Raw genomic sequence first — 23,472 nt, 5'->3', positions numbered from 1 at the left:
GTTGCAGACCGAAGTGCAACATGATATGGCCTAATTCCATCCCTACGTAAAAGTATATATTGGTAACGTTGTTAGACAATGTTGCAGGTCGAAGTGCAACATGATATGGCCTAAATTCCATCCCTACGTAGTAGTATATATTGGTAACGTTGTTAGACACTGTTGCAGGCCGAAGTGAAACATGGTGTGGCCTAATTCCATCCCTACGTAGTAGTATATATTGGTAACGTTGTTAGACACTGTTGCAGGCCGAAGTGAAACATTATGTGGCCTAATTCCATCCCTACGTAAAAGTATATATTGGTAACGTTGTTAGACAATGTTGCAGGTCGAAGTGCAACATGATATGGCCTAAATTCCATCCCTACGTAGTAGTATATATTGGTAACGTTGTTAGACACTGTTGCAGGCCGAAGTGCAACATGGTGTGGCCTAATTCCATCCCTACGTAAAAGTATATATTGGTAACGTTGTTAGACACTGTTGCAGGCCGAAGTGAAACATGGTGTGGCCTAATTCCATCCCTACGTAGTAGTATATATTGGTAACGTTGTTAGACACTGTTGCAGGCCGAAGTGCAACATGGTGTGGCCTAATTCCATCCCTACGTAAAAGTATATATTGGTAACGTTGTTAGACAATGTTGCAGGTCGAAGTGCAACATGATATGGCCTAAATTCCATCCCTACGTAGTAGTATATATTGGTAACGTTGTTAGACACTGTTGCAGGCCGAAGTGAAACATGGTGTGGCCTAATTCCATCCCTACGTAGTAGTATATATTGGTAACGTTGTTAGACACTGTTGCAGGCCGAAGTGAAACATGATGTGGCCTAATTCCATCCCTACGTAGTAGTATATATTGGTAACGTTGTTAGACACTGTTGCAGGCCGAAGTGCAACATGATATGGCCGATGCCTGCTGCCGACATCCGGCGAGTTTGGGGGTATTTGTGGATCCATGGGAATTGTTTACTCTCCAAGGTTGGCTGCTGTTTGATTCTTTACTTTGGCAGCCTTTGTTGGCACACAAGTTGGACGTTAAAGCGACACATTTCTCGCCTCGCGGTGCAAATTATTAGCAGACGTCTGCAAATGTTAGCTATTACTGTATTTCAGCTGAGATGGCTGTCGAGTGTTGTGGGAGGTGCGGCCGGTTTTCAGTTGGAATAACGTTTCTAACCCGTAAATGAAATTCTGACCACAACCCTTAAAAATGCCGTTTCTAAATGCAATATAAATAGAAAACAATTTGTATTATTTCAGAATTGTTAGGAGTTCAAAGCCGAATTTTGGAACTGAAACGGAAAAAGTGTTCAACTTAAGATATTTAAACGATATGAACTTCTACAGTATGTACATAAAAGATTATTGTAAGGAGTGGCGTTATTTATTTATAGAAATTGATTTATTCGAGAAAGAAATATTTAAAAAAGATTATTTAATTAAATTATGCTCAGTTGAGTTACTACTAATGTATAGTATATTAATAAATCAAATGTACTAATGAAGATGGAAAGTTAATTTAAAGAGTTATTTATACATTACAAATTAAGAAAATATACTTTTACAAGCAAAAATCGATTGGACCACCTTAACCCTTATAGATGGTCCGGTATCATATGAAATGTGACGATAATCTAGATAGTGTCAAGGAGTGTGTTACGTTGGCACTCAAAGGGTTAATAAACATACTTATATGGATGCGGATTGCGATGTATTACTAAGATGTAATAAACTACAAAATCATAATTTTGTTATGTTTCTTTTAGATAAAGCGCTATAATTCAAAACGTAAATTAGTTTACATGTGATACAAACACTGGATGCCAAGAAATACGCATATGAGTGTTTCTCAGATTAGATAAAGAAACGTCGCAATAATCAGATTGTCTCAATTATATGAACAAAACAAATGAATGGCGGCAGGTAAAGTTTGTCTTTGATCGCAGAACGCATTGTTCTACCTCAATTCGAAAACCTAAACAATTCGTAATTAGAATTAGGCATACTTACGACAAATATTTACAAGTAATCATTTTCGTAAGTACTGTAATGACAGTTTACTGTTAATGCGAGTACTGCGTAGATTTTCCATTAATTGTTAAAGGTAGCAGTGACATCTCAATATATTTCGGAATTTTTCTTCATTTGTAGAAAGAAAATATGCAAACTTAACTTATTTTCTCTCCATTAAGTAGTAATGCTGAGTGCAAGCAGTGTGTAGAAAGCTGTGATATAAAATGTTTACGACTCATTGCTCCATTCTGGTCGGTGTCCGGTTGAGAGCGCATTGCTGTAACTTAAGTCAACCTTAAAGATTTATTGTAAAGAGCCTGGAAGTGAATAGTAACGTAGTGGGAATTTCCGAAGAAGATCAACCACAGTACAGTCCGTGACAAACGAGAAAAGAAGCAAGCTTGTGTGGTCCCGCTGCAGCCATTCTGTTGTGTCTGAACAAGATCAACCACAGTACAGCCCGTGACAAACGAGAAAAGAAGCAAGCTTGTGTGGTCCCGCTGCAGCCATTCTGTTGTGTCTGAACAAGATCAACCACAGTACAGCCCGTGACAAACGAGAAAAGAAGCAAGCTTGTGTGGTCCCGCTGCAGCCATTCTGTTGTGTCTAAACAAAATCAACCACAGTACAGTCCGTGACAAACGAGAAAAGAAGCAAGCTTGTGTGGTCTCGCTGCAGCCATTCTTAGAATTGTCAGTCGCAGCGTCCATGTGGTAACTGAGGCTTTGTTGTTACTTTAGAGATAAGATTTCCGCTATGCAGAGATACAGACTTGCAGGCGCGGTGGGTCACGGTGTTTAGACCGAACTTGCAGCATTCCTGCTAGGAACGCCAACACAAGGTATTAGTTTCAAGATTGCTTAGTCGATTTTTGGCGGGAAAAGCATTATTTCTTGAAAACCCATAGCCTTTTAAGAAAAAAACTTCCTTCAGGACAGAACATTGTTATAACTCAACGAGGAATTAAAAGCTGGTGGTGAAAATATTTAGGGTTTTACATGATTTTATTAATTTGTGACTTAAGGAAGTTAATTTTTAATATATTAATATAATTTATGAGACATGTTTTTTCATTTATATTTTTAAAGAATTGCTTTTTATAAATAAAAAACATGTATTTTACCCCTTGCCCTTTTATTTCTATGTAATCTGTCAGAACAGATTTTTGTGAACCACAAGCGTACATTATTTTTCAACTGGTTCTGTGGGTGTTTAAAACGAATAAAAGTTGCTATCAGAAGACAAAACATGCAAATGTTCCCAATTGAAAACGATTCTGACAGCACTGTTTTGACAGAAAACGAGATAAAAATATGCGGAGTGGTTCAAATTACAGTTGCCCAATAATGGAACGCAAACAAGGCGGCCACGACGAGACAGTAACAAATCTACACAGCAGCAGGACACGGCTGAACAATGAGCACGTTAAACAATGCCAATCATTAAATCATATTGGCCAACAGCGCTGTGCCAGATAGCCCATTAAATCCCATTAGTAAAAGAGGATGTTCGGGACGGTTTGTTTAGTATTGAAAGGGCAAAGAGAGAACGGGCGACGCAGGGAAGTTCACACGGACTGCCTACGCAGTTTATGACAAAACACGCCATTGTTCCCATCTTGGCGTTAATTCCGAGCGGCGTAAAAGTCTCATAATGAAACTGTTTGCATAATGAAATGGGTACGGCAAGGTCGTGGTTAGCCCTCTCTGACGGGCAGTCGGCCAAACACGGCTGTAAACTAGGCAGGACTTGCGCCGCTGACCTTCCTGTCGAAATCCCATTAAAGAAGTTTTGGTTTGTGTCAATCCGACTGTGGGAGCGCGGTACGTCGAAAGGTCAAGCGTCGGGTCCCCTTATCTTGGTCTAGCGTTGATTAAATAAATTGTAATTCCGATACGTGTTTACTACCTTGCAACCTTGGCAGATAACCTTTGAGTGGCGAAACACACCAGGTGTTTCAAAAGATTCCATCTCTCCCCTACCAGACCTCTTTTGGAAGTAATATTTGTGGCATATCCCTCTACAGAATGGGATGCTGGGAGGCAGCTCCAAGATTTTATTTATAGTTTACGCGGAAAATACAGAAAAATAATTTCCATTCGAACACGACTACGAATTGAATCTTGCTTTGATGGCACAAAATCAATGGTACTAAAGAAGAAAATGTCGAGCCCTTTATCAAAATGGCAACAGTTTAAGTCACAAACGAAATGGTGGAGAGCGGGACTAACAGTAAAGTTTAGTCGATTGACTTATCACGTACACGTCAAGTGAAAGGTATTGAGGATACCCCTCCCCGATTACTTAAGTAAAACCGCGGGCGACTAAAATTGTTATCTGTATTTCAACTAATTACATAGGGTTTAGCCGACTAGATTTGCCACAAAAAGGAAAATGATAATTTATAGGAATTCTAGCATATTCAAATTAGTCTATATGTCTTGGTTGCCACCCAAATGTAAAACTTTTCAAAGTTACTAAAACTGCCTTAATTTAGAGCATAAATAAGCAGAGCGATAGAAAGACACCCCAGTCCACCAGACATAAGTGTGTCATGCTGCATGCTGCATAGGCAGCATGAATTGTGAAGACGATAGATGTACTCGATAGTTGCCGGGTATGACAGGCACGAGTGAATAACAAGTGCTTCTGATAAATGTACCGTATAAATCGTGCCTCTGGGTATTTGACATTCAATGTCATATCGTGTCATGTCAAGACATGGAGATTGTTACTACCATACAACTCTACAAGACGAATGGCAGGCCTGTGAGTTAAGGTTTAAGTACATACCATTCTGTACTTAATAAATAAATAAACTAGTATCGAAAATTAGACCTGAAATATAAAAAAGTATGATACCGCACATATAAGGATTCCTGAGTAAATTTCAAAGAAATACAAGAACTCGACATCGCCTCTTTTTATGGCAGAAGAAAATTATTATTGAAAAAGAACACAGGAAAGATGGGGACTGCGCATTTGAAGCTTTACTTGCACGGGAATTAAGTTTAAAACTTCTTATAAATGGAAAACTGTCTCAAAACCACATGATTCGCTTGAGAAACTTATATTTCATTGTTTCATTGCTAATGAACTGTTATAAATACGTTTATCTGTTCATAATATATAGTCTGTCATGGGGAAATCTATAGTGCATATAAATGTTATATCTCTCTTTTAAATCACAGCTTCTTAAGAAACTGCAATGATTTCTGTTTTATCATATGAATATCGATTCTAAAAGGGACTTGATACCGCTTCATAAATGCATGTTATCTACGTTGTTTTTTAAATTAATACAACAAAGTAATTTCAATATTTCCATTTGTGTTTCCATAGAGTTGTAATAAAGTACGATCCCTCAATTTGTGAGTCTGAATATGAGGGAAAACTGTTTGATGAATAAAGTGCATTTCTCCAACAAGGAAGACGGCTCAACTCTTTATTTCCTTGCGGATGTTCGGGATTTCCTAAATGATCAATTCTGCATGCCAGTTGGGTCGTGCAGAGCCGACTGAATGATTACTTAGCTTCCCTGACTTGACATCCATGGAGATTGTTCCTCCGGCCGGCGAGTGAACTTTCCACTTCATCGTAGAAACCTTGCAGCATGAGATATGAAATATATACCGCCGTTGCAGAAGTAACAGGTTTGTTGGAACAAGTAAGGCGAGAAATATTTCTGATGACATGCTGAGATCTAACCGCTATAAAACTGTTGCGAAAAATATAAATATATCGCTACAACATGGTCGTTGTCAATGTAATCTAATCCAAATGAAGCTTTTGATCCACTCTGTCTACAAGATTTGTCTAAATACACAATTTGATACATAATCACATCCAACATATTCCTCAATTTACGAGCCAGACATTCTTCACTTACAATAGAAACACTAAATATTTATCTCAAGTTTTCTCATAATCGATAAGTCGATTAATGTATGTTAGTAGTGTAATGTATGCCTCGCTAACATTCAGGTTTCCATGAACATATGTTTAACAGATTAATCAACACTTAAAATAACTTCAAAAACTGTTATGGTACAACAATTACGTACACTGAGTTACCAATTCTTATCACTGTAGATAAATTATACTCGGGTTTTATAAGAATTTGAGTGAGTCTTTTACATTCTTCTCATAAACAAAAAATCATGGCCCGTTACGTCTTATAACCATGGTCCAAGGAGCGAAATAAATTTATATCCAACAATAAAATTAAAGTAAGAGAAATTTACTGAAATAAATAAATATGACAATTATAAGGGATTATTCATTAATGTAGACCTCGGACCATGATTGGACGTAATGGGGGACAGCTGAAACCACTGTTCAATGCTTTCATTCCAAAACTTCATGATTCCCATTACATGATTCCAATTCCATGATTTAATTCCATGTTCCAATTTAATTATTAAAATTCCACGATTCCAATCCATGATTCTAATTCCACTTAATCACTCCCCCCTAGAAAGTCTTAACCATTGTTCTTAGTACAAGGTTGGATGTTCTTCAAGTAACATAAGCGTTAGGTTATACAGTAAGACCGATTCAAAACATTATAATCTCAAACAATATTTTAAGTCCGACATCTAAGCAGCAATATCCAAGAATTTATCATTAAGGTTCCAGTCAAAGTATCCAGAAATGATATATGCGTTGTCTGTACCAATATCAACAAGTAGGTAGAACTCTCATCACTGTGCTATGTAGAATGCGCTATCTGCAACGCGGATGCTATAGAACACTGGAACATTCCCCTATGATGATGGATGTACCGTAGATGAATCAGGGACACAACAGACTGTTGTAAACGACATGGCCATATATCGCAGTTAGCCAGCGCGTCCACACACCGCGGTACTTCATCTGAGCGGGTGATGAACGATGGATGCGGGCACTTGAGACGGTCTCTTCTGCATATCAAGAGCTCTGGCACGAACATGACGTGAAGCTTACTGGAACTCCGCACATTCCACGCACGTGTCGCTGGACCTTTGTTTTCATAGTGTCAAATTTGTATCCTACAATCGACTGTCGTGAACCAAGTTCAGCAATCTTACCGACTGTACGTCAATTAGGACCCACCTTGAAATCGTACTGTTGTCCGTCCATCTGTGCGAGAGCTCTTCATAGAAAGGTCCTAGAGACTTGGCCATCTTGGTTCAATACTTTATTGATAGTAAGGTCACAAAGTAAAAGGGCAGCCTATACGCCCATTTGTGCACTAGGTCTTGTTACGTTCCGTCTGGACATTCGACAATCCTAGTGTCAGTTTTAATAATATTGGATTCAGATTTGTGCAAAAATTACAAATACAACATCATTAAAAAAAAAAACTACTGAAAAAGGTCTATTGTGATATTCACCGTTAACCCGTTCTCATATAAATGCAGGAGTAAAGAAAAAAAGTTCCTAAAACAAGAACTTTCCACGAGTTCAACGAGATCTTACGAATTAAGAAAATAATTTTAAACAACGAATAATGTGCCTTTAATAGTTGCTAAAACACATATAGAAGTAAAAAACGAAAATGGATTTGACTAACAAATAATTTCTAAAAAGTTGTTGTAACTTATTTTTCCTATAGATTAAACTAATAAGAGAAACTTATTGACATTGCATAATAAATTACTTATAAAGGAAATGCCAGATTAAAACCACATGTTTTTATTTAAGATTTGTTTACTTACGAATATAGATTTAGAGCTGTATTATGTTCTCACCTGTAACAATAAACGTTCATTAGTATAGATAGACAACACCAACTAATGTTTAAATTAGTACAAGTTTATTACAGTAATAGGTAGGCAATTTAATTCAATAGGTACAAACGTAAATCAACACCAAAACTGTTTCAAATTCACAAGTTTATAGTGGTTAGTTGAAAAGTCTACTAATACAAATCATTAACTATAAATAAGATGACTAAAAGACTAAAGGACGGCCTTCTTCGTAGACTGATCACATAATGAATTATCCCGATATCGAGATCTGTTCTAATTTTAACAGTTATTGGGCAATAGCGGAACGAAATAAGGGAGAGGAGGCAAAAAAAGAGAAGGGAGAAATTTATTACCACGAATTCAGTTTCTGACTTTAAACGCCACAAAAACGTCAGTTAGGCAATTCATGCCGTAGTTAAAAACAGACCAGCGTCGGTGTGCGTGGCGCTTGAAAAGGCTATATTTCCTAGCGCCAAGATTTACTCAAGGGCGGGTCAAAATATGGGCGGCCGGCCAAGATATTGACTATTCCATTGTTTTGGCTGCGAGTTTTACAATACTCAAGACGTGGTTTATATTTCCGGCGGCTTTCCTCGCTGGCTGGACTACGTAGTGCGGCGCGGCTCACAGACCTCTGGAATAATAATGGTAACAGCTGACAGATGTATTGCCAACTTTGCAAACCAAAAGATAACGTCGGCGTGGCCGCGCTGCCCTGAGATGCCATCTGCAGCCGGACTGTAAATAGCCGGGACATGTTTATAAACAGACTAGGAGCGAGATGAAGAGCTCAGGAACGCAGGGTCCGGAGAGTTAATCCAGGGGAAGCCAGGAATTATAGCGTAGTTCCAGCTTTAACACGTGGCGATCCCTGCTGGAGTAAAATATCCTGAGTAATCATCAATGGTCCCTTGATTGGTAGACTAGACCTATTCACCTTAACTATTCCCTGCCTCCTCATACTTCTGAATAAAATTATATTACAATGTCATGAAATACGACTCTCATGAAAGCCTTGGTAGGTATCCCACCGCACAAAGTCAACGTACTAAATACTGGATGGAGGTTGTACAGTGTTTCTGGCACAACCTGGTGTAGAGTAATCACAGAAACTCGCACACGCACACGCACATGGCGCACAGACCGCGCACACACGCACAAGAATGTGGTTCCTGAAACTGCACCGCTCGACCTCGCCTCAGCACAGTCACGTCCATCAACTCCTGGGTGGCGGCTGTCACGGGCGAGAAACTATGAGTGACCGATAAAAATCCGGTCTTAGTACGCAAATTTAACTCGCCAAGTATTATTATACTTTACCGAAACACTGATTGTACGAATGCATATTAGATTCACGCACACAGCCAGTAAATGCGTTCTTGGACATTTATGAGTTATCCAACGACACGACCTCCTTCTTAAAAAAAAAATCACTTCAATTATATGTTTGTAATTACTGTTTTATTAAAAACCCGAATAAAAGCTTGTATCCAAACAGATTTATTTCTTTGAGAACCGCTTCTCTAAATAGGTCATACTCGCTAAATATGTCTACTACTAGTTTGACTAAAATATTGAGATATCTTCCTGGATGAACTCAAACTCGGATACTTTTATTATTCCATATGTTACATTATACAGCAAGACTCAATAGCAAGAAGTAAATTTAGTAATTAGGCTCGTACCAACCTAATATACAGGTTTATTTTAGCATTAATATCTATTTCAAAGCAATTAAACAAATAATGATCTTATAAATTGTTGATCCATCATATTTAGTGCTATTTTCTCAAACGCAGGGTTACTTTATTTTGAATAGGAACAATCAAACGTTAATAACTAAATAATACATACAGGAAGAAGATATATTTAACAGATCCCTTCCAAGATAATAATATTATCAGATACCTAGGTATTTCTTTTGCTTAAGTTCGTTTTTGACGTAAAATAATTCTTCAGACATTTATCATAGTTCAGTGGTACAAGTAATTAGTAACAGAACGAATCTAAATATGCTATATGATATTTTCCTCAAGTGGATAACTAATCTAAAATATCCCTAACCTTTTACAATCTAGGTTAAAAACGTCATATTGTACCTCAAAGCGTTGTGACACGATAAATCAGGAACACAACAATCGTGTGCAAACACCATGCTCATTATCTCTAACGCATGAACATATCAAACAAACACTAATTATTACATTAACATTAAACTAAGAATATAGGTCATAATAAGTGATATATACTCAATGACCAACCAACAAGTAACCTAATAACGAAGAAAGAGATCACATTGCAAATTTCAAAATGTATGATTATTTCTTCTGTCACTGAACGATGAAAAAATAGTTATATATATGTATATATATATATATATATATATATATATATATATATATATATATATATATAGAAAATAGATATGAAGTAATCACACATGGAAATTTATATTTATTATATGAATATTTATTGAAAAGTTTCATAAATAAATATCTCAATTAAATACTTTTATGTATATAATTTTACGTAAGGAGATGTAAAGGCAAAACCATGCGGATATGTTTAATGAAAAGCTTTAATCAATATCGATTTAAGAACTAAACAACAATGAAAACATCACGTTATATACTCGTAATAATTTTAGCTATAGAGGCATATATGGTCACTAATAGTTGCACTGAAAAAATGTTTAAAAAAACTTAAATAGATTACGATAACGACCCGTTTAGTATAGCGGGGATAATGAATATTATTCAGGTTTGATATTGTTGCCAACTCATGTTTCCCGTTTATATACTGGAAATAGGTGGCCCAAGATTTGACCCGCCATTGGGCGAAATTCCAAGTAATTTCTCACTGGAATGCGTCCGGTTGTAAAATTTTATATCATTAATAAAGTAAATAGACATTATCTAAATTGGCTTAATTCGCAGTGAGGAAGCTGGTGTTCCGGGGAACTGGAAATGGTTATTTGGGGGGGGGGGGGGTTATCATCATTCCACACTAATAAATGACAAGCGTCCGAGGCGTGCGTGGTGATGATTATAAACATTAGGTCAAAAGTTCCGTAGCCAATGTTCCACAGTCCCGCCTTCCCCTCGGGAGCAGACCTTACCAGGAAAAACGTTCCACTTTCTATTTTATCGATCACAGGTAATTATTTAGCGATCAGGACTTTGCATCAAAACCGGGCAAACTTTCGCCGCCGATGTCTAATTTGTCGACAGGTGGCCGGATCGCAATCGTATCTGGATCGCTATCGGGCCCCTAAAGGCCGTGGTATGCGCGCGTGCGTGTGCGTGTGCGTCAGTTTCGCTGATTGATGGCCCAGTCAGGTAATTGTGCAGTGTTGTTGGCCGAACCGTTGCGAATTTGAATAACAAATCAGTGCGAATTCTTTGTACCCGGTGCCGACATGGCCGCGCGGTCGCTGTAGCATGTGACTTGTTGCTCACCTGTAAACATGGGGTATTTATTGCCCTTCTCCCCATCAAGGTGCAGATGAGGTGCTTCGTCCACATGATGGGACGTTCAAACACATGTAACATTCGGTATGGTAGCCACAAAGTACCAAAACACTGCGCATGGTGTGCTGTTTACTACTATACCCCATCATTATAGTGCCTTTCTCACGCTATCCTTGGAAATTTATTTCCAGAAAACCATATAAAATATAAACACGTTTATTAATTTTATTGATAATGTTTAATGGTAACTTAGTTACAGGTCTTCGCAATGATCGCAAGAAATGTAACGAATAACCGAACAATACCATTATACAATTAAGGTGTTTTGTAAAAAAAAAATCATCTCATCTTTTAGTCTTATCCACATATGTAGTGAGTTGACACTTTTACTTGTACAACATTATTTTTATTATAATAGGCAGTCTGAGAATTCAAAAGGACATTAGCGTCTGTTTTCGTAGTGTCTCAAACTATAGAGGTGTTGGCAGGCTGACTCTTTGGCTCTCGAATCACTATTGGCAATAGATGACCATTTCGACATTTCAGAGAATTGTTTTACCAATCAAATAATTGTGAATTATATTGAGCCATTGGTAATTTATTATTATTTTATGTTATTGATCACTGATAATGCAACATACTTTGAAAATTACGTCGCGCATAACATAAAAGTCAGTAAATATTAAAAGTTTTATAAGATATAATTATAACTAAATGCTACAACATCGTAATCTTTAGAATATTATCAATGCGAAAGTGACTTTGATGGAACCAAGCATAAACTATTGAACAAATTATTCTGAAATTGTACATGGGCATTCTTAGCATTCCTTTTTGGATATAGGCCTATTATTATTTCGAAAATCCCTACTATCTACGGTCGACTGAATTCTAAAGTTATATTAGAGCAAACAAATATTAGTAACTGATAGTACCTGTTTAATGGAATCAACTATTTGTGTAAATATTTTTTATGACAACACAACCATTGCTTGATTAATTTAACTACTATTTTCAATTACTTACATTTATGGCATTTAAAGCATTGTAGCTTGATAGTAAAAATAATTCTTATTTCAACCTTTTCTGCAACTACTGTTGAACACAGTGCAAGAAAAAATCTAGTTAGGAAAACTAAAATATTTACTAAATATACAAACCAGATGAGAAAATGTTACTATCCAACTTTTACTAAATGCTGTTTTTACAATAAAGGCTAGGATCGGAGTAAATTACATTGGCCATAAATATACACATTTTGGCAGATTTCCTAGAGCATGGCAACTAGGAAAACTCAACATTGCCCTCGGAAATATAATTTACTCGGCTAGAAGGGCTCATACATGTGCAAAGCCTACAAAATTTCGTGTAAAACCGAGGATAACTACAAATAAAATCACAATGCTATACACCAGACACTAAATGCAATTTTTTAATGACGTAAAATCGTCCAAGGACATTGCGTCCAATTTTTACTCCATAGTATTACATTATTCATTGTATGTTATAGTATATCCCATTATTATTATTATTTACTGGAATTAAGTAATAATAACGAAATATAACTAATAAATGCTTTCGCTAAGAAAACTGAGAACTTTAACTTTGGGGTTATCAAGTTCAATAATATCAATATTATTTTGTAACATATATAACATGTTATAATTTTATTGTTAGTAATACGCAACCTAATAATACTTAAAATCGATTAAAATTTTGTAATATAGCTTATACGAGATGTAAGTACAAATAAAAATACTCGAATGTAATAGATTTACTGAAAATAAGTAATAACAAAAATAAACTAATAATTTGTACCGAACATTTAAACCATAAACACACACTTTAAAAGCCAACGTTTCTTACGTTAAACAATGTGAGTAAAACACGAGTAAAATGTGTCCGTGATTAAAATAGTGAATGACAAAAGTTTAATCCACATTATCCTACTGGTATCTCAAAATGGAGTGTTAACTGTCTTTAGTCATCACGTTAGCAATACTCTACAGGCAAATGTGAGTTACTGTCATAAAATTAACGCATGCAAAAGTAGATATTACGTAACTTTTAAATAAATCAAACACTGCACGAAAAAATAAGTAAACATGGTAGAAAACGTAAATACATCACGAAACATTGTAACTGTGGTCAAGAATAGTACGAATTGTCAAGATGATGTAGGACTACAGTTGCTAAGATATCTGAATATGATTTAGCGCAACATTTAGAATTAATTTTAATCTGTTATTTATCGCCAGTAGTGTAATTAATATGTCAGAAGATGTTAAATTAAATACAATGCAATATTTTATAGCATCAAACATGTTAAATTAGTAAAAATTACAAATAATACAGTTGAGTAAAATTTAATTTGTTAATGTCGTAAAACCGTGTTTAGTAGGTAATAAAATAATACTACTACGGATATTAAAAACCAAGGATATTACCGAGTTGTAAACGCATCACAAGTAGCTTGTTTTATTGCCAACTCGTAAACTTGTCGTTGGCCCATGTGAAGAGATGAGGCAATCACTAACGGGCAAATCAAAACGATGAACTCTCAAAGATGAAAGAGAGTTTCGGGGCGTAAAAATTTTACTACGACATTAACATTAAGTTTGGACCTAACAGTGAAACTCATTTACGAGTGACGTAAAATAAGATTTATTGTAATGTTAGACTGGAACACCACATGGACCTGACTTAGGACCAGAGCTGTTCCAGATAAATGTGGCAATCAACTAATTTCTCGTTGTTCAGGATCATTACATGCATTAGGATCAGAGTTGTCCCGGAAGAATGTAGCAATCGTTGAACTTATCTGTTGTTCAAGGTCATCATAGAGAACATAGCACCATAGTTTTTCCGAGAAATGTGGCAATCATTGGATTTTTCTATTGTCCAGGGTTATCATAGAGGCATGTCTTAGAAACAGACTTGTTCCGGATAGATACACTCGTAATAATCAACATATTTCTATATTGTTCAGGGTCATTACAGAGACGTAGCTTAGAAAAAGAATTCTTCACGATAAACTTGGTAATCAACGAACTCCTCTGTTGTTCAGGGCCATCACAGGGACCTGTCTTAGAAAAAGAGTTGTTCTCGATAAACTTGGCAATCAACGAACTCCTCTGTTGTTCAGGGCCATCACAGGGTACAAATGCACTGACAGCGACGCGACACGATGCGACGGGACGCGTCTCGATGCGACACGACGCTATCAAACAGATCTGAACAAGTTCACTGATTTGATATATCACGTCCTGCCTATGTATTCGTACCTTTACAGCCAAAGTTGTTTCCGATAATCTATCAACAAATTTTACTGTCGTTCAAAACTCCACAGGGACATGTCTTAGGACCATAGTTCTTCCGAAAAATGCGGTAACCAACAACTTATAATATTTTCTTAGAACCGTAACTCTTAATTAAATACAGGCGTTTAAAGGGGCTACTCGTGGATCATGGTTATCAGACTTTTGATATGTGTACAGTTAATTTTTTATTCCATTTCCTGAATGTCACATCCGTCGGTTTCTAATATTTCCGTAGGAAAAGTGATACCAACAGTTCTTTAACAATAATTGGATTTACTTGAGTATTTCATGTGCCTGGCTACGGTCTTATCATTGAACGCGACTTTCAAGAATACTGAACTTTAAAGGGAGAGTAAACATGCATGAACCCGTTAATAAGAACTAATGGAAGGGTTTGGCTAAAATGGAAACAAAACGGTTTAACAGTTGGAGAAGTCCGTGCTTGCACATGAAACATGCTTAATTATGTCTAATAGAGGCGTACGTGACTTGGAGCGCCTGCAAAGTTTAAGACTGCGGAATATACGAGCAAAGAGCTTGGAACGTCTATTTTAACAGCCACCAGGATAGTTCCGCTTTTCCTGCAAGGTTCTTATGTACTAACACCATTATAGCTTATTACTCAACTTCTTGCATTTTATAAAAAAGTGCATAGATTATAATATTTTAAAACTGTGCTATAAAAGTATAAAAATATTAAAGATGTAGATCTACAAATGTCAGAGGATCATTTTATTGCATGATATTTATAAGAATATTTAAGTGGTGTTTAAAGATTAAAAATTGTAGTATTACAAATATCTACCAATCAAAACAGTAAAAATACAATCTTTAAAAAATAATTGTTTTCTTTGAATAGTTGTCAAAATGATTAACCACAGTAGTAAAATATTTTGGATTAAATAAGAATATTCAGTCATATACAGTATTTTACCAATTAAACAGAGTTATAAATCAATTTGACCAGTTTGAAATCCGATTACAATTCATCAATTATCAGTGGTCAATTTATCTAGTACTAAATGGCTTTTATCATAACTAAACCATTTTATACCAGTAAAACCCTGATTTAAACTCTTATGAATAATGCATATTTTACCTCGCTGCACTACAACGAGTAGACTTCCAGTGTGGAATAATCAATTTGTTAAACCAATGTTGAAAAATATATATTTCACTACACGTTTTGGTGTACTGTAAGAAACACTTTTATAAGTAGATTTAACACTTACCATGCCAATTTAAGCAAAGAGTTTTTAGATTATGTGATGTGAAGATGTGGCGTTGGGGCGGCTCGGAATGCGGCCGGAATGTGTGAGCAAATCAGCGGAATGTAGCGGACAGGGGCCGCGGCGCCAGCACCAATACATTACTGACGCAGGATAGTGTATTGACTCCCCTGATTGGCCAGCTTGCGACCAATCACGTAGCTGCCAGCTGTCACCTGATATTCGATATCAATGTCAGCGTGAGCGAGGATGGCAGTCCGGTCTGTACTACAGCCTCACGTCCATTACTGCAGAACTTTCCAAACATCCTGCCTCATGTGTGCCACAGCTGGGCTTGCCGAGTTGTGAGCGTTAGCAAGTCTCAAACTGTTTGAGATGATGTAACACTGGGTTTTTTATGGATGACGATCTCAAGAAGTAATATTTTTGAATGCGAACTAAATGTACCAAACCATTCCTAGATAAGCTACTGTATTATGGTTATAAATTTGTCAGTAGCCCAAAACATTGAGAAAATTTGGATGTAAATGTTCCAAAACAAAGCAACTCAAATCCAAATCAAAAAGGCTTAGAATTGTTCCAAAGCTTAATCGTACATTCACAATTTAGTTAACTTGTAATTACGAAGAGTACGTGTAGATGTATTTTGAGTATCTGTGTGTGCAGGTTTTCGTCTAAGTAAATTTAATATGGAAAGTAAACAATTCAATATGTGCGTTTTCCATTGTTATTGGGCTACCATTATATGGCTGACATAGTTATATCCCTTTTGTGACATAAGTACAATAATACAAATGAACAAAAGAAAATATTATACGAGAACATATAATAATATTCACCGTGGATCAGACAAATACGAAAGTTAAAAAAGAAGCAGAAATTAAAAAGTAATCAAAACAAACTTTTAATTGTTATGGTAAGTTTACGATATAAAAATAATACAACAATAATAATAAAACAATGTAATGGCAGTTTACACATTGTTAAAATTACAAAACAATCACATTAACGATAACTGCACCCACTTGTGAGTGAGCACTCAATGTAGAAAGCGCTAATAATCAGTGAACAAGGGTAAACGTTACCTACCGATGGAAACAATGGACGTGCTCAGGACAAAAAAGGAAATCATTACCACAAGACAACCGCAGGTGACGAAGGTGCAGGCAGGACTGAGCCTGGCGTCTCTCCCATATACGGCTTACGTTATCACGGCCTTATCACAGTATCTCGGCACCCAGGCCCCGCCATTCTTTCCCAAACGCCGCGCCACGCCGCGTCTCGATTTTAATTACGTTTATCTAAAGGAGGTTTATCTTTTTATCAACCTTAAGGAGGTATTTTTGTTCCGTCAATAAATTATAATGCCTCTTCAATTGTCGGTCCGTTTAAACCGCAGTTTAAAGGCGATTGTTGGAGATATACGAGTAATTGGCTCGTGTATTTGTCTCCGCGTTCAAAAGTCTCTAATGTTTATTGGTTCCGCGTTATCTCGAGCTAAGAACTTGATTGTTGTTGTTTTCGCAACAATGTTCACAATGAGTATTTTGTGCCGAATTGATAACTACTAGACATTTGACTATTAACGCACCATAATTCTTAAATAAGTTTTGAATATTATTTGTAGCATTTATTTTAAACTATTGCAATCTATTAAGCAGTAACATATAAGAGTTTATTATTAAAATTTGGACAAAACTAGGGTTATCAAATTGTGTCAGCTGAAACCGTAAATTAAAATGAACTAATGTTTGGCAAAGCAGTCAAAGAAAATCAAAACCCAAATGTCTTACTAAGGTTAATAAATAATGGCCAGTCAACATAATTCGATAGTGATGCTCTATATGTTGTCAATGGTAGTTCCTAGGCGTGGCCATCGGATCGCGCTTCAAATTGTATTCCAGCGGGAATTCACTATTTTATCTTTTCTATGATAGCGGTCATTGTACAAATGATGTATTGCGGTATAAAGGAAAACTTTTCAAATTGGCAATGTATCAAGCAAAATTAATTTACAAGCAACATGATTATGACTATAACACTTGAACGGCGAAGCGGTTAAACTATAAGTTCATAGTTAAATACCAAATCACATCGTAACAATTTTATATTTCCCCCGGATATTTCTTGAGTCCTTGTAGGCAACACAAATACGGAGTACAAGTGTAGTGAATGTAAACATAATTAAAATACAGATAAACAAGGACCGACTCCGCGCCGCGCCGCGCCGCCTGGGGTGGAAGAGGCTGATGACTTGAATGTCTACAATAACATCTCCTCATGAATGGAGTGTTTGTCCAGCCTCCATATTGAAAGTTGATACAATGCCTCTCCATTGAGTCTCCGGCTAACATCTCACATCCACTCCACTCTTTTGCTTCCTTATTTGAGTCGAATTTGTTTGTATTTCAGAACAACGCACATCAGTGTGCTTGGGATATAAAACAATTGAACTACACATCTTCAAGAGTCTATGAGGACTCAGGTTTGTGTGTTTAACGCCAAAATATTGCTCACATATGAAAATTCAGCATAAACAATGTTCATCACAAAACTGCTTGGGTGGAAGCTAGTTATATAGTGCAATCAGTTTGTAGTTGGAACACATTTTTCAACTTTAAAGATAATGTTTGTTACATGTCCTTTAAAATACTATTACTAAAACGTGGAGAATTTTATCAATCTACGAGGAGTAGTAGGAGTTAATAAACTCCGTATGTTGGCTACCGGAATTTTAATCAAAAACAAATCGAGTATCCTTAAATGTAACACGAGATATCTTCAGAGATTCGTAAGGTGGCCACTTTTAGAAATCTCTAGCGACGTACCTAACATGTCTAGCTAGTCCATCCTGATCTCGCAACAAAAAGATAAAAATCACTTACATTTCCCTACTTAGTTAATATCAATTTTAAAGATCCACCTGTACAATTCATTAAAATTTGATAGCTATACTCACCTTAGCGAGTGAAACAATATAATTATGTTGTCATGATGACAGTTTTAATGAGTACATTTCAGTACGATAATAGCGAAATATTACTCAATATCCTTTAATGGGCACGAACAGGAGAATTAGCCATATATGTGTTTATATCTCAGCGTTCAAAAATACCTGTATGTCGAATGAGTAGTCAAATGGCCAATAGTAACTTCGGTGGAGAAAATAGTACTAGTATACACCGTGTGCTGCTGGCTCACGCTGCCAGCGGGCCCAGGCAGTGGCGGTAATCACATTTCTAATGTAATGTCCAACTTGACCCCGGGTCACAGAGACCCATTGCTCTTACTTAGCTGCCTGCCTCGGCCGCCTAGATCTCCCATCTTTGTGTTCTAGGGAGAAGCGTTTCACTCACACACCGTGGTGCACTGAACTTTGTATTCAACATACTGAGCAGTACAAATTTGTGCAAGTCTAAGTATAATTTAAAGATGTAGTTTGCATATGTAAACAATAGGTTTACTCCGATACTGAAATAAGTACTTTTCGAAAATAATCACAACCTATTGGCAATCTATTTATTTCAAGACAATAAAGAGGTTAATTATAGTTTTAGGTTAAAGGGAGTTATTATTTCAAAAAGTTATTGTTTTTATTTGTTTCTACAGCGTACTTAAAAGTTTCATAGTACTACCATACTTATGAGACCTTATGGTTCCGAAACGTTCTAATGTACTTCTAGCTAAGTTGGTGACTCTTTAATTCTTTTTTTTTTTTAGAAAAACTCAGTTTTTACAATTAAAGGTACTTTTTTCTGAAACACTGCTTTAAAACACTGTACTAACATTTTTACCACTTACAGGATAGAATGTTATGAAAGAGTGGTAGCAAAATAAAGGTTGTAACCTTTTCAGAAAATCGGTGTTTTTATTTTGAAAACTTCATAATATTCAATTGCTATGTTATCTCACTGATAGTGGTAGGGATGGTTTATAAGTGCAGGAAATCTAGATAGTAAATTTTTCTGGTTGACAGGTCGTATTGTTCCAAAAATAAATCACTTAAACTTAGTTAAATTAATATGTGAAGGTATGCTCAGTGCTTACCTTAAAGCCAAGGATGATATAAGTACAGTCTATCAAAAGTGGAACACGTGTGCTTCACACATGTGTCAAGCACATCGATTTAAAAATGAAATCTTCGAATTTTCTTGGTCATTGGACTTGATCAGCAGGTCAGTTCTAAAAGACGCCGACGCAGCCCCCCCCCCCACCCAGAACCACCGAAAGACTTTCGAACGAGATATATAGGAATGGGTTCACATTTTACTCGGAACATTATAACTAAAACTAGAGCCAGCAATAAACTGCTTTTATTTAAATGTGCTCAATAATATTAATGATGTTTTCAACTGCATGTCTAACGAGTATACACTTGCAGCATCAAATCAACGAGATTTAAATGCCTGAATCTATAACATCCTCATAACGGAATTGCTTCTAACGAGAAACAGGTTTTATACCGGCGGAAAGCAACTTGGCAATACAATTCAATAATAATCCTTACAGATTTATTTCAGTACGTCAAACGTTAGTTAAGTTATAACGCAAATTGTACAATGAATTGATTAAGGCTATCTGTGACTTTAATTAAAGTCATTATCCACTTTCTAAGTCAATTATTTATAAACGGTTGAAGTTCTTTATTAAGATAAAATGTTGTAAATATGTATTGTATCTGTACTGTAGTTGAGAAAGTGGCAATTTTGTGTTGCAATCCTACTTAGAATGAATGTTACTAAAACAATCTATATAGACCGTTATTACTGAGTATCAAAGGACCCAGCAGAACTTAACGAGTCTATACGGAACTTTCTCCCGGATAAGTAAACATTGATGATCGATAGCTTCCGAAAAATTCCTTTTTAGCCTATGCTTATTAATTGTGCAAAGTTTCAGGTTGTGCCCATGAAAGGAACACAAACCGTTATGAGGCTGACTGGTAGTGGTAGTAGCTTGTCCTGACTAACCTAACTCTAACAAAAACGGACTATAACCTTACAGCCCTTTGACATTTTTTACCCTAAAATCAACATAGTTGAAAGGAACACAAACCGTTATGAGGCTGACTGGTAGTGGTAGTAGCTTGTTCTGACTAACCTAACTCTAACAAAAACGGACTATAACCTTACAGCCCTTTGACATTTTTTACCCTAAAATCAACATAGTTGAAAGGAACACAAACCGTTATGAGGCTGACTGGTAGTGGTAGTAGCTTGTCCTGACTAATCTAACTCTGACAAAAACGGACTATAACCTTACAGCCCTTTGACATTTTTTACCCTAAAATACCAACATAGTTGAAAGGAACACAAACCGTTATGAGGCTGACTGGTAGTGGTAGTAGCTTGTCCTGACTAACCTAACTCTAACAAAAACGGACTATAACCTTACAGCCCTTTGACATTTTTTACCCTAAAACCAACATAGTTGAAAGGAACACAAACCGTTATGAGGCTGACTGGTAGTGGTAGTAGCTTGACCTGACTAACCTAACTCTAATAAAAACGGACTATAACCTTACAGCCCTTTGACACTTTTTACCCTAAAATCAACATAGTTGAAAGGAACACAAACCGTTATGAGGCTGACTGGTAGTGGTAGTAGCTTGTCCTGACTAACCTAACTCTAACAAAAACGGACTATAACCTTACAGCCCTTTGACATTTTTTTACCCTAAAATCAACATAGTTGAAAGGAACACTAACAATTATTATGAGACTGACCTGTAGTGGTGGTTACATGTTCTGACTTACCTAATTTCTAACAAAAACGGACTATACTTTGCTGCCCTTTGACCTTTTGACCTTAAAACCAATAGAGTTTCAAGTATCTAGTTATCGCACATACGGATAGACAGACAAAGACACGATTGTCGGGTTGTTTATAAATGTGGCCTCACACATCAGCGATTGTATCAGTAGTACTGACTACTGACTACTGACTACTGAGTATTCTCGCCAACTACCGACTGTGGGCCGCATACGCTCTGTGGGGGGTCAGTCAGGGGACTCGGCCATTTGGCTCCCAACTCCCGGCGCTACCCTTGAAACCATTCGTTTAATGCAGATTGTTCTTTTATTGCCCGACAGAGAGCGCTTGCCAAGTAGTACATCGGCGTCCTCTCTCCCCGTCTCTCTCTGTACATCCTCGGGTTTACAACTGCCGGTTTATGGCTGTCGTTACCTGTACACGACACTCGGTCGTGGGCGGGGGCTCGCACAATCTTACCGGTCGATTTATTGTCAAGAGTGAGCCGATCTGCATAGTAACGAACGCGAGTTGCCGCAATGTTACTATAACTACCAGATCCTGCTCGATCTTAAACATAACAAGTAATCAAAGTGATCTTGTATTATTTCAATACACGTTGTAGCCAACAATAGTGCCGCTAAAACCCAAAATAACGATACTGAAGTAACTCATGTGTTAGAAATAGTTGCTAAGTTAATTTCTTAATAATACAATTTAAATACACATCTAATACATTTTAAAATTATTGAAAAAATAAAAGATTAATCTAAATCTTCTATTTTTAATACATTATAGACCCTTAAAGAGAATAAAATATAAAGTTTATTTTATAATGGACCGAGGGAAGAAGAACCTGTTAGAGACTTAGTTTTATAATTTGTGTCTTAATTTACTAATTTTATTCGTATTCATAATAATATGTTTTACCTATTCATGTATTAAATAGTTATCCACTTGAAGACAAGATCAGGTTGCAGATCTCGAAACGTAGTGTTACTGACTTCTTGTACCACTAAACGATAGTAAATGTCCGAAATAGTATACCTGTTCATAACTAATTCAGAAAGTGGCATTTTACGGGACATGATAAGCGTAGTTTTAAAATATACAAGGGAATATTACAAGGGATGACAGATACTTTTCACAACACTGCAAACATAATAATAATACGAGTAGTATAGTTTTAGGTATCGTCCATTTAATATATGTTACAAAATAATGACTAAAGTTACAATTACGTTGTATTTTTACTAATACATTTTGTATTAATACAGCTACCTTAGAACAGCGGATTCCATACTTACTAATACAGATACAAGCAATAGGTACAGAACTACGATTAAGCCCCAAAGAAAATTTGCTCCGTGTAGTCAACAACGGATTTTATCCTTCGAAAATTAAAACTAAAAAAATGTATTTAATTTTTATTAGTAACGTAACGTAGTAAAACTGTCATGTTCCAGCTCCGTTTTTTACATGTAGTATAGTACTGAAACATAAAAAAGGTTTGAGGTTTATGCACTGAAAAAATTACATTATGTATCAGCTGATTTTTTTTAAAGATCTCTGTTACAAGTTCGAATAAGATAACAAAAACAATCACTTTACGGACCAACTAAGTATAAAAGACAGCTGTTATTTGTCAATGTTGTCACACAATGTTATCAAACAAGTTATCAAACAATGATTGATAAAAAGTAATTGTTTGATTTTTTTGCTACAGTTGTTGTTGATACAGTTTAAGCGTGGGAACAAATTACAATCGACAAACAGTGTACCTGTATATTATCACATTTAATTCTACTAGAAATATATTTCTATAATTACAGAAAAAATAAAAGTACAAATCAAGCCAGACTGCACCACAGCACAATGTTTGTGGTTCATCAACTACAAGTATAACTAGTGGTAACTGTAGGATTTTTTAGATAACTAAAAGACGTAAGAT

The 23,472-nt window shown here is 36.2% G+C and overlaps 1 protein-coding gene across 3 annotated transcripts in view; it reads right to left on the bottom strand.

Moving 5' to 3' along the window:
- Positions 1-23,472, bottom strand: part of LOC124357744 (activating transcription factor 3) — an 82,198-nt gene that overhangs the window by 45,357 nt on the left and 13,369 nt on the right. The window contains exon 1 of one of the 3 annotated variants that reach the window (XM_046809771.1): positions 16,860-16,912. The exons of the other annotated variants lie outside the window; for them this stretch is intronic. The gene's annotated coding sequence lies outside the window, so the exon portion shown is untranslated. Of the gene's footprint in view, positions 1-16,859; positions 16,913-23,472 lie in introns of those variants that run through there. 3 annotated transcript variants of the gene reach the window in all.

The sequence above is a fragment of the Homalodisca vitripennis genome, chromosome 3 (assembly GCF_021130785.1).
Source record: "Homalodisca vitripennis isolate AUS2020 chromosome 3, UT_GWSS_2.1, whole genome shotgun sequence".
Lineage (NCBI taxonomy): Eukaryota > Metazoa > Arthropoda > Insecta > Hemiptera > Cicadellidae > Homalodisca > Homalodisca vitripennis.
This window is presented reverse-complemented; position numbering and strand designations above follow the sequence as displayed.